Source organism: Drosophila sechellia, chromosome 3R, assembly GCF_004382195.2.
Source record: "Drosophila sechellia strain sech25 chromosome 3R, ASM438219v1, whole genome shotgun sequence".
Lineage (NCBI taxonomy): Eukaryota > Metazoa > Arthropoda > Insecta > Diptera > Drosophilidae > Drosophila > Drosophila sechellia.
The window spans coordinates 25,015,639-25,027,758 of NC_045952.1; the positions used below are offsets into that span (position 1 = coordinate 25,015,639).

At 43.1% G+C, this 12,120-nt stretch overlaps 1 protein-coding gene and 1 long non-coding RNA gene across 5 annotated transcripts in view; one reads left to right on the top strand and one right to left on the bottom strand.

Annotated features, from left to right (window-relative positions):
- Window positions 1–12,120, bottom strand: part of LOC6617055 — a 56,412-nt gene that overhangs the window by 9,301 nt on the left and 34,991 nt on the right. The window lies entirely within an intron of this gene.
- The window catches only part of LOC116801379, a 31,080-nt gene that overhangs the window by 7,602 nt on the left and 11,358 nt on the right, over window positions 1–12,120 (top strand). The window contains exon 2 of one of the 2 annotated variants that reach the window (XR_004361967.1): window positions 526–775. The exons of the other annotated variant lie outside the window; for it this stretch is intronic. This is a non-coding gene — a long non-coding RNA (uncharacterized LOC116801379). Of the gene's footprint in view, window positions 1–525; window positions 776–12,120 lie in introns of those variants that run through there. 2 annotated transcript variants of the gene reach the window in all.

The following is a 12,120-nucleotide window of genomic DNA, read 5'->3' on the forward strand; positions in this document are numbered from 1 at the left end:
GTATATGATCTTTCTACCTAAGAGTGAAATAATTTTAGGCATTCCAACACAACTAAACAATTGTTTATATTTTTTCAAGTGCAAATGCAGTAGCAGTTGCATGTGCAACCAGGGCGTAATTGTTATAGCGTAATTGTTTCAATGGCGGGGCGTTTAATTGCGCTTTGGCAACTACTCCGCCGCTAACGACGCTCGGTTTTCGAGAGTCAAAGTTCAGCGATTTTTTTGACATCCAGTGCGCACACCTTGCCGTGGTGCAATTTGCCATTTGTCATCGCCTGTTTAAGGGGTTGGATACTCGGTTTCTCGGATACTTGGGTGGTTGAATGGAGGGAGGGACGTGGAAGGACATGTCAGCAGCAGCATTACCCTTAAACCTTTCAGCTCGTGTGTGTTTCGGAGTCGTTAGCGTAGGAATCGTTAAGTTTGCAGATTAATTGCTTTGCTGCTCGAGGAGTCAATGCTCGCACAGAGCCATCTACTTAATGTGCTTGACATTCACCTGTAATTGTAACTATTCCACAGCTTTCTAAACTGGCTGGCTTGGGGGCTATCAATTGTGCTGGATCGCTTCTGGAGACCATCAGCGCTGGCCATAACTCAACGCAGCTGCAAACAAGATCGGCAATCTCGGTGATTGAACTGTCATGACATCCAGCTTTCGTCCAGACAACACGTTATCTATCTGCTGCCCCCTTCTGCTCGCGATTCTCCTATAAGCCATGCAACCCTACATAATTTCAGCTCATTTGTATTAAAAACTGTCGTAGTCAAAGCAATGCATAAGTCTTCCCAGTCAACTCAGCGCCGAGGAATGCTTCCCAGAATCGTGCTTGAATGCTGTTTGACAAGTATATATAGGTAGAGTATATACTCCCATCTACACTTACTAAGTTGTAGCAAGTTGCAAGTCAATAGTGTGGGGGGCAGATTGCAGCAGAGATGGGTTCCAGGGTTCCTGGGGAAACCGGGAAGGCGTGGAACTGGGCGCTGCTGCACAAATTTGCATAGTTGAACGCACGTCGCCGCACAATGGGAATTCAGGCGATCTAGCTTGGAAAAATTCTAGTGTCAATCAGCCAATATGTTATTACAGCAAAGCTTGACCTTTTCCAAAAAGTGATTGTATAGAAAGAAGCTCATACAGGCTAGGTTCACAACTGTAAGGAAGCATTGTGTATATAAGGAAGCACTCATTCCTAGCAATGATAACTATCTAAGTTTTAAAAGCATTACACTTTAACTCGATCGAATCTCCCACAGTGCGACTTCGCCACAGTGCATTCCAGGCGGCAACTGTTGCTGCCGCTGCTGCTGCAGTTGATGATGAATGCAACTGCAACTGCAATTGCTGCTGCAGCAGCGGCACATAAATTGCTGGCTGCTGCGCCGAGCTTATCAAAACGGCAACATCTTGTGCATAGATAAGCCGGCTTGCCTCTGCCTCTGCATCTTCCACTGCCTCTGCCACTGCCTCGCTTTGGCTTTGGCCTCGGCCGCCAACTAACGGGTCTGGGCCCCCATGGAATTTCGCAAATTCAAATTGCCTGGCATCCTTTAATGCCGCTGCCTGCGCTGGCACAGCTGCAACTGCAGCGTTGGCACACTTTTACCGCTCCAAATCCAAAGGCAGCGGCAACATTTTATGCAAAATGCAACGCGCACGAGATAATTTATCGCCTAATGACGTGCTGTTCTAAGGTTGTCCGCGTTGTTGTAAAATGTAATAATAAAATGTGCCTGCAGCAGGAAGATGGAGAGAGTATAAAAAAGGAAAAAAAAAAAGAAAATCATTCTAAAAAATAAAATTAAAAACGAAATTTAAATGCCGCACGAGCGAGCAGCATCAGCTGGGAGACAGTGGAACGGGTTGCCAACTATTTGTGCGCCATCAGATCGCTGCCCCTGCCTCTAATGGCATGTAATGTACAGGGAAAAAATGTTGCCACTCCTAACTATTTTACAGAAAAATATTCATCATTAAATGCTACTAAAAAAAAAAAATAGTTACTGTATTTCAAAGTTCGAAATTGAATAATCATATACCATTATAGTTAGTAACGTTTTCAAATGTCACACATTTCAATTATCTGCAATTTCAGTTACTTTCAGAGATTCCTAGCAGAGATTCCTTTCTGTGTCTAGAAAGCATTCTTTGGGGCTGCGGTCTGCTGTCGCTTCGGGGGCGCTCAACGAGAATTTATGAATGTGCAAATGCATACGACAATTTCGCGCATAAATGTAAGCTCCTGCCATGCAGCAGGGGAATTTCCAAGAGGAACGGAAAGCGGTTTTGGCGACGGAAGACGGGGACACCCACCGCAAGACAGCGGAAAGATGGAGGAGATGGCAACGCAAAAGCTGGATGGGATGGGGTGGCTGGGGAGGATGGGAGATCGGATGGCAGTCGAAGATGCGTGTGCACATTCCATGGCATTCCGCTGCGGCATGTGGGAAGTTCTATGGTTGCACAGAAAGTATCTTGTAGCTCGTGTTGCTGCTGCACCAGCAACTGCACAACTGCAACAACTGCAGCAGCAACTTGAATCGCATCTATTGATTGCACACAGTTCATTGGCGCGACGTGGGCAAAGGATTGTGGCAGGGGGGAAGTGGTTCGACGTGGCTGGATGACTGGATGGCTGGATGCCTGTATGCCCCAGCTTATTTGGGTTAGCAGTTCAAATAGTTTTACGTGCTGTTTTGATCAAATTTCCAAATGCCAACGGAGAATTTATTGAAAAGTCCAGCAGGCAAAAGGGGCGACTTGCAGCAACTGCAACGGCAATGGCAACTGCTATAATTTCTCCATTCGGTGCTGCATTGTTTGCCTTTTGCTCGAGCTGCATATGGCTGCTCAATTGAATGTCTGTGGTTCGGTGTAATTGAGTGGTTGAAAATACTCGAAATGGCAACTAGTTAAGTTAAATGTGCCTTTGCCACATTCACATAACTAACCGCCCACAACTCGAAGGCATCCTAACACTAAAAATACATATATGGCAGCACAAATACTTCGAGGACGAGGACTGGGGCATTCGAACCACTTTAGACAATGGAGGGAATTTACTTGGCAAAAGTCAAAGATAAATTGCTTTTTAACCTACAAGCTCCGTTCTTGGTTAGTTGGTCCTGTGCGCTTTGTTTGTTGTTTGCCACATGCCACGTCCCCACCCTTCCCCATCCCTTTCGCCAGTAACTCCAATCCCCTTTATCACTGCCACACAAAGCATTCAATTGACATATTTGGTTAACTTTTGGCGCTCTAGAAAATTCGCATTCAGTAGTTGGAATAAATTTTCTTTGGCAATTTGCATTGCACGCACAGGGGACAAGACATGGGGTCAAAGTTGGAGCTTGCACTGAGGAAAAAAATAAGAGAATTTTTAGGAGTGCAAACTGTAGCCTAAATAGCAATATAGATAAGAGATAATTTTGGGATTAGCCCCACTTTCATCACAAAACTTTTACATTTGCTAGCTTTATCAAATCTTAATAAATATCAGTTTTTCTTAGTGCCGAGCTTGGAAGAATTCCTTGGCTTGGAATAAAAGTGGAATGGAATTTTATCTAAATGTTGTTCGGGGCGTGTTGGCAGACCCACCATTGTGAAAATTGTGTTTGTGCAAAGTCGGGTGAATCGCCCTCGATATAAACGAGTCAAGAACAATAGGAAGCGGCTTTGTTCGCATTTACTTCGAGTCGAGGCGGGGCAAATATGTTAGCCCGAAAGTTTTCTGGGGATTATTAAAGGATTATGGGGGATTCGAATGGAAATTTGCGCATTTCAAATGCTGAATGCGAATTAAATGGAAATGGAAATGCCAAACGAGTTTCGATTAAAATCCAGACTATCTGCTGCCAATTCCATAGTGCCACCCGAGCCCCAGCTGCTTTTCTTCGCCGTAAACAGAACCTAATTGGCCACTTCGCAACTAGCAGAACACACATCAATTCTTGCCCCATTCGTTGCATTGCAGCGGCGGGTAAATAGTAAATACCTTCCTGGATTCGAAGCGGCCAACTGGCCAAAGAGCCAAGTTGCCGACTCAATGGCTGTCACAATAGCGGATAACCAAAATACAATATGCTGCTGCCCATAAGCGAACTCATTTCCGCTGAAATTTGGCACCAACTTTTGCAGTGCTGAGCATTGCAGTGCACAGTGCCGCAGTGCAAACATTTCCCCCTCAATAAATCATATTGTAAAATTTCCGTTCAATATTTTCGCCGGCTCCGTAAACAAACACCGAGCAGCGGCAACAACAAAATGAAACTGCAAAGGCGAGAGACGGGTGGGTGTGTGAAAGGAACAGAGTTGGTACACAGAGGAAAATTTCATATATTGTATACTAAATATATCAAATTAGTCTCAGAAGAAATGTTTTTAATGCAGGCTAATATGATAATAATTTTTTTTAATTATTTAAATGAGGATTTTGTATCCTTTTAAAAGTTAGTGATTGTATAAATATAGTATAATACTACATAGTATTACCTATTACCTATATGGAGTTATCCATGTAAGTTTTGTTTGGCCAGATTGTATGCTAAATGGCGAAATGTGGAATGTGCGTTTTACCCAGCGCTGCAGCGGATGAAAGGAGGATGTGGACGATGATGGGCATGAGTTTCACTCTTTCGCCTTCCGTCCCCCAAGCTCGCTTGCATTTTTAAATGGGTTAAACGTAAACCATTTACCAATGACTCAATGCAGCTTCCTGGAAAACCGGTGAACCCGTACCCACAAATAAATAAATAAGCTGCCGATGTGCTGTTGTTGGAAAGAAAAAACTCAGCCAAAAGAAGAGAAGAAAGCTAAAAATAAAGGCAGTCGAAAGGAGAGCAACAACCACGTACAGGGAATGAAGGATGGCTGGTCAATAGTCAATGACCAAATAGCAGAAAATAACAATGTTGCCAATGGCCAACGAACCGGACAACAGCAACAAAAACATCAATAAAATAATAATAAAAAAAACCAAGCAAACAGAGACCACAAACCAATAGTCGAGCCAAGCCAAAGAAAACCAACCAAAAAATCGAAGGAAATTATAAAAATGTTTCAGTTCAAGCGGGTAAATAATACACACTTGCAGGAAACATTGAACAAAATTGGTACTTGCACTCTGCGTTTGTGTATTTTATGGCTAGCAATTTGGGACCATGAATATGGTTTAAATGTTAAATGAACGCATCACTGGTTACAACCAATTTTATTTGCTGATTAAAATCTTTAAAGTGTATGGGAGCTTGGAGTCATTTGGAGTTTGCTATTTAAATAGCACAAAACAATGAAATTTAGTATTAATAGCAGTAAAAGTGAGAGTAGTGCTTGTATTTCAAATATCAGCATAGTTTTCAATATACTTAATATATTTTTTCCCCCGTTTCTCGTTGTGTAAAAAAGCACTAAGATTTCAGGCAAGAAAGCGAGTCAGATAAAGTGGCAAGGGGAGATGGGTAGCTCAGTTTTTTTTTCGGTGGCCAACGGAAGCCGCCGAGGGAACTTTCGTAAGCTACGCAGCAAAGTGCAACCACAATCCGCAGTCAGCTATTTCTGTCATGGGTGGGCGTGGCATCCGAGGGCGTGGGCGGTCGCAGGCTACAATGTGTATATGCAACGTGAGTGTCAGTCTGTCTCTTTGTGTGTGTGTGTGTGTGTTATTGCGGTCTGTGTCCGGCGAGCGGCAACCTTCTACCAACTACCATCACCATTTACCGGCGCACATCCACAATCACAAACCCATCAACGTCGTCGTTGACTCGTCATCCTCATCGTCATTCTCGTGATTGCAAGTGGCACGTACATCAGAGGTCAAGATAATAGGACCGCAATTCAGAGGTGTCCCTTTGCTTGTCAGACAGGCTAGCAAGCAGCTTAAGGTCAGTTAAGTTTAATAAAAACAGGAAGTGTTTGGACAGAAAAGATAAGTGCTATCCCAAGTGGAAAACTAGGCGTTCAAGATCATGTTATATTTATAATTATGGTTATTTATCCTATAGTAGCGTTTTCACCATTACTTTAGTTTAAACAAGTCCTCGAGTCGGTTTTTCGATTATCATCATCATGACCGCAGTTGCTGTTCATGGGTGTGCTTTTACTATGAGTTCTTTCGTGCCGCTATTACCGCCCATAGTAGAATGCTGTCCCACATTCCATGGAGTAGCATTGAGTCGCGTTTGCCACCCACTTCCACTCCTACTCCCTCCTTTTACCGCCTTTCACCTCGCTGAAGCTACCAAAGCTCACCCGCTCCCGATTATTATGCATCATTTAACAGGAAACATTGTTGCAGTCAATGCCTAGAGGGTTTACAGGGTTATAAAGAAGGGGTTTTCGGGGGATTTCGGCGGCTTTCGGGGTCTTTTCTACCATCAGCGGATGGTTTGAGGATTCCACGTCACGAACATTGCTGGCGACGAACGTGCCACAAAATGTTTTACCGAATGCGAATTGCAGGAAAAATTATTGTTATTATGAGTTGCTAATTGAATGGAGTTGATGCGGTGGCCACCCGAGGGAATGGTGACGAGCTGGGATCACTTAGTGGGCTGTAGGCCTGGGCTGTAGTTTTGGGCTAAAGCCTAAATTGGGTAAGTTCATACATCGTTTTTTACTGACACAAATATTATTCCCAAGGGTCTTAAAAAGCAAAACAATATTTAACTTGATACCCGAGTTACGTAATCTGTCTGCCAACTTTTTATACTGTTGTTTACTTCATGAAATGACCAGATTGTCGGGTAAAAAAAGCTAACGTGGCCCTTTTTGAAAATGCATTCAAATTCCTTGGAAGCAATCTTATGAAATATACAAAGTGTGATAAAGAAAAATCAATTTTTTTTTTCAATTTTGTTTGTTTTGGTATCAAATTTATTTAAAAATTTCTGAAAGAATTAAAGTGTTTACTTTGTAGGGATAAGTTTGCCCGCTGATGCCCGTGTCACATTTACCGTAAAATCGTTTTGAAATATTCATTGGTAGTCGAAAACAAAAGTAAACTGTCAAATATTGACAGCTGTGCATTCGCATAGCTGGGGAATCAATAGAATAAACACAAACCCTTGTCAGCGTGTTGACAAGCCATGTCAAATTTCGTTCAGTGCATGCCAGCCAAACTAACTGTACTATGTAAATAAACGTAGAATGCAAAAAATTTGCATTTCTTTAGTGCTGGAGCATGCATGGCCATCATGGTGTGTGTAATCACCGTCTGTGAGTGGCCACTTGCCCCGGGTGCCCCTGGACTTCGTTCCCTACCCGATTCTACTCCAGGTATCCTCCTGCCCATCGGTATCCCCTGACACGCCCCCACATCACCAACCATATCCAAGTCCCTCAGCGCTGTCAATGTCAAAGTCATACATACATGATTCCCAACATGCCGATGCCAAAAGCGAACATCAGCGGCAACAACAATTGTAGCTGCAACACCAGCAACATCCACGAGCAGCAACATGCAACTTGCAACCAAGAAGCAGGAACCCAGAACCCAGAGCACAGAGCCCAGAGCCCAGATCCACAGAGAACCGAGAATCCTGTAACCAGTCGCTGAAATTCCATGCGCATAATTTATTTAAAGATTCTCTCAATATTGGACAAACATCGTCTGCAGGTGAAATCTATTTGCATTTATCGTTGAGCCGGAAAATTGCAAAACTAAACTGCAAACTGCAAACTGTAAACTGCCAACTGGATGGCATGGCATTCTCGCACAAAGACACACACTTGCGAGAAGTGAAGCAAAGGAAGCTGGGAAAATTCGTGATTTCCCTCGAAAATGCGTTTAATGTGACGCTGTTGCGTGCAGCGGACAGGCGCTCAACTCTGCGCACAGAGCACTCGATTTGAAAATAAAATCGAATGAAACCGGAGCTGTTTATCCCTCTCGGCGGCTGCCCAGGATCGATTCGCCAAATTAGCGGCAACATGACTTTTTGTGTTGTAAATAAATTTTCCACCACAAGAAGCAGAACACGCGCAGCGGAAATTAAAAAGGAGCAGACGACGGACGGAAGAAGAGGCGAGGAGATAGCGGATAGGAAGTTGGAAAGCCGCCGATGAAGTGGATAAGCCCGATGCGATAATGAAACATTCGATTCTTAATTACTCGAGGCTGGCATTTAATTCACTTAAAACATTGTTTTGCCCTCCATGAAGTTAATTAAAATACTCTAAAAACGAACAAAAGTAGAGTAAAAGTAAACAATATAGAACTAGAACGCATTATATTGAGAGCGTGTCTGTTTAAGATCAAACTCAATTATTATTATAACCCGACATAATCTTTTATGTACTGAAAAATATCTCGGGAATAACAATTACTTGCCCCTAAATTCACAACTAAGCCTGGTACAAATGTTACAGCGAATAGTGTGTTTTTAGGCAGCACCCTCTTATCTTAATTAAAATCGATAGTTTTAATCAAATTCATGGCTATACGTTTTCGCAGAGTGCCTATTAGTCTCCCCTTTCGGTACCTGCGTTTGCCACAAAGTGTTGCAGTCAACACGTTTAATGGTTTTGCATTAACTTAAAGAGGCATTAGTGCGTAAGTATGCTGTAATCTAAAGTGCGAAGGGGAGAATTGGCTGCCAGCTGGCTTGTGCACTTCTGCGGTCTTCCCGTGGACGACTTCTGGCCTCCTGGACTTCTGGCCTTTGACGGTAGGAGTGGCCAGGCCAACAAGTCAACCGGACCGGACCAAGCGGTCGGACACTGGACGCGCTCGTTGTACTTGTTAATTGCAGCGGAAGCACTCAATTAAAAGCGCGTGAAACGTACGCGCCACCTGCGTGTGTGTGTGTGTAAAAAGAGACGGGCGATATGCATACGAAAGAGAGGGGAGATATTTGCTCTGAAGAGACAACCACTGACTGACTGACTGACAGGCAATGCTGCAAATTAAGGCTACAGGAAACAAACAAATGCGGCGTAATCAAAAAGCGGTAAATGGCTGACACTGTAAATAGTTTATAGGCAAATGCATAAACTTGCAAATTGCCAGCAAACAAATCCAGACAGACCAGTACCAGTACCAGTGCCAGTATAGACCCATACCCAGGCCCAGACCCAGCCCCATCCTCCAGCTCATAGCCAGACGGCAAAAACTAAAACCCATCTGTCGAATGGGAAAAAAGCAACAACGTTGCGGGAATGCAATAATGCAACTGTTTGTCAATGTTTGCCGAGACTAATTAGATGGCAGCTGAGCGTTGACTGATGAAAGATGCATGAGGGAGCCTTAATTGGATGTGTGATGGATAGCTACATATGCCGATAGATATTGGGTCGGATAAGGCATTTCGAACATGAAGCATTTGGCAACTAGTTAGTCAAATTTCTGTTGTCACTTCGGCGCAGTGGCTTGAATTCTAGATAATCGATTAATCTCTATCTGCTCCGGTATCTAGTTGTTTGTAATGAAGCCTATCTCACGGATCTCATGGTCAGTGACAGCTACAGCGCTGGGGCCGCATCATCCATCATCTGGTAAACTCATCTATCAATAAACATGACCTGCCTGCCCGCTGACTGTCAAATTAATCCATCAGGTTGAGCTGCAACATTACCTTTTTTTTTTGCATTTCCGTAAGACAGTGTGGGGTAGGATAATAGATAGGCATATATATTTAAATGGATCTTTAATTTTGATGTAGTACTAAACAAAACAGATCTCATGAAGACAAGCGGTTAGGGAATATTTCATTATAAACGAATAATGTTATATATATCATAACTATACCTATATCTATACACCAAAAATACTTTTCTTAAGTAATTTTTATTTTTATTATTTTTACATTCAACTGGGTGAGGAAATTCAGGCTGAATTTGCATGGTCTGCAGTTTCTTGGTTTAAATTCATGTCTTTTTTATTCGTTTTTCATAGTCCTAGATGATTTTACTATTATTCTGACCGCATCTGTTCGCTCGGCACTCTGGCCACAAAGTCGCTGGCAGAAAGCAGCCGCAAAGTGCCGGGCTGGACATTGTCGTGGGGCAATGTTGCAAGTTGCAACTGTTTGTTGTTGCGGCTGTCGTGACATCATAAGGCAAAATGTCAGCACTTTTATTATCAGAGGCACACACGCATAACTCGTCTTCTCGGGAACAGAGAACAGAGAACGCAGAACCGAGGAAGCCAAGAGTTGCAGCAGCCGCGCCTCAGCCTTCAGCTGTTGTTGCAGTTGCGTTCTTGTTGGGGGCATTCGCACAGTGTGTCGCATAAATAATGCAGTTCATTATGTCATTTAGCGGCACGTTGCGTGAGCTGTGAAACGGGCAACCAAGACACCGCAGCAACACCAAGGCACTGAGAAAAATTAAATATATATACTAAGCCTATGCAATCAGGCAGATATGTATGTGACCTTGCAAGAAAGTCCTTAAATATTTTTTGTGATATTTATAATGTCTGGGATATTAATACCAAAGGAATCATGAAGAAACATGGATTTTCTCCTTGTGCATCTGTGGATCACATGCCTTTTGCTCTCATTGTTGCTGCACACGCCAAGTGCGGAAATGAAGTTGTCAATGAGCCACTTCCACAATTTATGACCGCTGCGATGCTGCGGCAACCACCGCCTGCCAAGATCTTAATTATGACTTGAGTAATGTGGAATAAACGATAAAGCGTGCTCACGCAAATACACTGCAAGAAGAACTTGCTGCAAGTCCGGCCAGCTAGCTTGCAACATAGTTTCCCAGTTGGCCGAGTTGGCCCAATCGACTTCATAAATCAAGCAACCTCCTGGACGGGCTGGTTATGGAATTGGAATTGAAATTGGAATCGGTATGGTAATGGTTGCGCATTGGGGTATACGGGGTATATATGCTTTTGAGAAACGAGAATAAACGTCGGCGACACGCTCGTAAAAACGTCAAATATAATGTGGCAGCCATTTTTGTGCATTTGCCAAATTTGCAAAATTTAATTGTGGCGAAAAAAATGTGCAAATTTATGATGATTTTATGGCACTTTTTGGCCATCTTTGGCAACTGACCAGCATGAAAGCGGGCCTAAAGCGCTTTTTCTGGAGCAACTGGCTGGGAACTGGGAACTACATTTATTTATACTTATGTGCCCGGCTGTTTGTTTGTTTACTTGTTTTTGCTTATGAACTGGTCGAATGTTCGCCTCAAATCCAATGATTGAGCCGCGGTCTTGGGAAATAGAGTGCGCCGTCTGGCGTTCGAACAAAGCCTGGCATTAAGGAAAATCTTCATCAGACTTATTTTATTGAGTGTGGAAATTTCATTGTAACAAATCAATTAATAGCTGGCCGTGGCAGGAGGCAACTGTCGGGGGATACTGAAGTCAGAAGGGGCCAAAGGCTGATTGTTGCTATTTGGCGCCGTGTTTTGGCTGTCGGCAATCAGCAGTAATCAACCGTAAGTGGACGGGGTTGGGTGGCAAATGGCTGATCCGGAATCCGGCCGGAGAACCGGAGAACTGGAGAACTGGACCCCAATACAGTGTCAGATGACGTTGCCAGCCGTGCCAGACATTACGTCGCACGTCTGAGTGCGCAGGCAACGGCAATAACAACGGGCAAATTGGAATGACCAGTCAACGAAGATGGGAATACCCTTGCAGATCAGAAAAGCAAATAGAAATAAATATTTATAATATTTACTGCTGTGGTTAACTTTAAATAAGTATATTGCCAAATTATAATCTGATAAACTGTAATTTAAAAATGTAATAATAAGGTTTCTCCAATTTGGAACTTTATATTCCTTTGCAAGGGTATAAACACCATGATGACGCCATGACTCGATGGCAACACGGAGAAGTCGACCGGTTGCAGGGTGGAGGGGACTTAATCGATTATGCGATTTAATTGAACTAAAAACGCTTAATAAGCAATAAAAGCTCACACAAGCACACAAACCCAAGCGCCGGGTGAAACAAATTAAAAGTAACACTTAAAATTACACCACGTAGACGTTGGCTAATGAAAGAAGCCAGAATGGTATCGAACAAACCCCGTCTCTATTTCCCATTTCTATTGCCCTTAAAGAAAAGTATAATAAAATTTCATTTCCTTTCAAATGAAATTTTGTGAGGCGTTGAAAAGCGCTTTTAGCTGGCTGCCGAAAATTTTCAA